The 3,788-nt window shown below is 38.9% G+C and overlaps 1 pseudogene; it reads left to right on the top strand.

The window, feature by feature from the left end:
- Positions 1-3,788, top strand: part of LOC101570694 — a 35,625-nt pseudogene that overhangs the window by 30,642 nt on the left and 1,195 nt on the right.

Here is a 3,788-nt window from a genome sequence, read left to right on the forward strand (position 1 = left end):
AGAGACAGACAAGAAAAACATAGCCAGAGACAGAAACAGAGAGGAGAAGGAAGAGGGAGGGAGAGACAGGCACAGGCAGAGAGAAAGACAGACAGAGACAGTGAGAGAAAGAAAATTATTGTGGAAAATGCTAATGATAAAGTAAAATGAGGACAAAGAATTGGATTGACAAAATGAAAATGTAGTAATTGGAACCCTTAAAATTAACACTTTTGATGAGAGAGGGAAAAATAAAGAGAGAAACGAGGAACATACTATGAAATCTTACAAAGAATTTCACTCAAGAAAGCACAAACAGCATAATAGCTACAGCAGAATATAAGATCAGGAAATACTGGATTTAGGAGGAACTCCACTGTGCATTGCTAGGAACATTTCACTAGAGAGGTGAAAACTGATGTTACAAGAAGTAAAGTAGAGAATTTCTAGAACTGGAGAAAGAGGTTAGGATTTAGTGTTCAAGGTGAAAAGATGAAGGACAATAGTTGGATGTAGTCATTGCAAAGGAGATCGATGAGCTCAACTTTTTGCTTCTGGTTTTGGCATGGATTTGCTTTTCTTTCAGAAAAATATATCAAAAGGTGATCAACTGAAAATGAAAATGAGGACAGAAAATGTTGAAGTCTTCAGAAAAGTAAGAATTGTCAAATATACTTTCAGAAGCTTGATTGAACTAGGACAAGGTGGGAAAATATCAAAAAATAGTAAGAGACCAATAGGAGTTAGCTACAGGGCCAACTTCTCTGACACGTGATCTTCATATCACTTACATTTATTGAAATTTGTAAGTTTGGCTTATTATGTATGCCTCTGTTACCTATGCTGTGGCTTATAAGATAAATTTCCTTTAAAATGGAAATGGCTGCATTTTATTGCACTTAATGGTTCTCTTAAAAAAGGCCCTCATGGTATCATTTTCATTGAGCCCTGTAAATTACTTAGCCAACTCTGGTTTGAGGTAATAGATGTACAGGGAGGGTAATCAGCACAGTGGTGGGGTTTTCACTCACATTTAGGTCTGTAAAGAGATAGACTTCTGAAAGCTGGAGTTGCGCAGGACAGGAAACATGAGGCAAGAAAAGAAACCAACTGAGAATATATGAACATGATCCAGTGGGAATAGATTCCATCTTTCTCCAACTCAGTACATAATGAAGTCACCAGTCTATATACTGGGTGTCATGCAATAACTTAAAACTTTCCATTCCCCCAACTTTTGCACAGGACTCAACATTTTCACAACTAACTCTTCAAATCTTAAATGCTTGTCCTTTTCCTAAAGGAGATGAAGTATGAAGTCCAGGACAAAGCTTAGGAAATGAACTTAGTACAGGTTATCAGAAAGAGCAAGAGCTCTCCCTAACTCAGAGGGACTCCAAGGGAGGATTCCAAGGAGGTACCCGAGGTCAGGGGTTTTCATTCACTTTGTTGATCTGTGTTAGTGGGCATGAGAAATGGACAATGAGACAATGCAGAAGCTGCTTTTAGCCAATCATCTAACATCAGAACAAGCAGATTTCCATGAACTCCAGCTTCTCAGGACTTAGCTCAGTTTACCTAGGCCATTGTCCTTTGAAACACTGTGCCATTTTTAGCTGGACATATGATGCTAGGAGAGCAAAGTTCCCTGCTCCTCAGAACACACTCCAGTGAGCCCATTTCTCTTGTGTTCAGTTTTCCAAGGGCTAAGCTCAGTTTATTCAGTCCCTGAGCTACCTGCTGTTTCTCTATCTCCTGGACCAGTAACATCCTTTGATCATTTTCGTGCCCCACCATGCTGCTTGATCCTCCCTCCTCCATAATTTTGCATTATGGAGGCTTCAATGTATATATTTTGTTGATATCTTTTCCCTCAACTCTGCTAAAAATCCATATGATTTGGGAAATTCAAAGTTGTTTTCCCTGAGGCCAGGCTACTGCTTCGTGACGGCAAAAGCTCTTTCACCAAGGCTGCAGGGCCAATATCTGAACAGAATCAGGATACTACTTTGAGGGGTGCGGGGAGGTGGCTTGATGAGAAGGTTAGTGAAACACTGTCATGGGAGCTCTTTCTCCAGGCAGTGCCAATAGTCAACACCCATATGCCAAAGGACAGTTACTGGTCAGCACCAGTGCTGTGGCTTTGTTGAATTCTTGAGTGAGGAAAACACTGACTATGCCATTAAAATCATGAACATGATCAAACTCTATGGGAAGCCAATAAGGGTGAACAAAGCATCAGCTCATAACAAAAACCTGGATGTAGAGGCCAACATTTTCATTGGGAATCTGGATCCAGAGATTGATAAGAAGCTGATTTATGATATTTTCAGTGCCTTTGGGGTCCTCTTACAAACACCCAAGATTATGAGGGACCCTGATACAGGCAACTCCAAAGGTTATGCTTTCATTACTTTTTTTACTGTGTCTTTTTTAAAATAATTTTATTGAGAAACAAATAGCAATGGGAAAGTTTCAAAACCGATCAGTAGGACAGCTTCAATAATCAATACATTGCATATTGTTGTCTTAGTGATTATTCATTGCATCACAAGATGTAGACATGATATCCTGTCCACAAACAGTATTAGAAAAAATCTTTCTGTTCATTGAATTAAGAGAAAGTAGCTGTATATCTATCCTAACTATTTTGAATAGATACAAAATGGTCCTTTATTTGTATCCCCTTTTTTTGTTTAGTTTTGTCAGAAAAAGAGTATGTCACTGTCATTTAAATATTGTAGGTACATGAATTCAGCAAAATATTCCAATATAGTCCAGTATTCCATAATAGTAATGGGTTTTCCATAAGACTGGCAATGTCAGAAGTTGTTGACGTGAGTCTTTTACAGCCCAACAAATTAATATGGCTTTACTTTTTTTAAATTAATTTTATTGAGAAACAAATAGCAATGAGACAGTTTCAAAACTGATTAGTAGGACAATTTCAATAACTAATAAATTGTATATTGTTGCCTTCTTATTGGTCATTCATAGTACAAGATGCAGATATGATATCCTGTCCAAATACCCTAGTATGTTTTGAACTGCCTAGTAGGTTATTTGACTTTGTTGGCAAATCTGACCTAGGTCTAAGATCTTGAAAAAGTAGCAAGGTGAAGAAAGTTCAGGGCTAATGGCCACAGTGCTAGCTAGTCTGTGTGCTCTCCCAGAAATTGAGTTTCTTTGCTTTCTCCGTGTCTTTTGTAGGCTGGACCCGTGTCCTATCACAACTGTCTTACTGACTTCACAGAAAATCTCTACACTCTTCTTCTAGCACACACCGAAAGCAAACAGAGGATGAAGTTATAAGAACTGAATGTTTGGCCTGGCTGTAGCTTAAATATGAGTCTCTGTTTTAATATAAGAGGTTTTCCATAATGTAGGCCAGAAACTGCAATGTCAGTGTACAAGGAACCATTGAAATAAAATTTATGACTTATTTTTATTTCCCTATGGAGAACATTTTTGTTTACCACACTTGACTTCAGCTGGATATCCTCTACCTACCCATCCAACTCTTTCTGCACTGAGTAGCCCACGCTGACTTCTATGGACTGGATCATCCAGGCTCTCCCTCCTCTGGCTTCCTGGGAATCTGGAAGGCGGTGGGGCCAAGAGGAATGAGTTGTCAATGCCTGGTTCCCTCTGTTCCCTCTTGGCAGCTGAATGCTTGGTTCTATTTCTTTACCAAAAGCTTCTCTTCTGCTATGACAGAACTAGTAAATATTTTGTCCCTTCAGGGCTCAATCTGAGAGCATCTTCTCTTACACACCTTGGAGAATTTTGACACTCTTTGTTGCTTTTTT

The sequence above is a fragment of the Octodon degus genome, unplaced genomic scaffold (assembly GCF_000260255.1).
Source record: "Octodon degus isolate 3935 unplaced genomic scaffold, OctDeg1.0 scaffold00088, whole genome shotgun sequence".
NCBI classification, from domain to species: Eukaryota; Metazoa; Chordata; class Mammalia; order Rodentia; family Octodontidae; genus Octodon; species Octodon degus.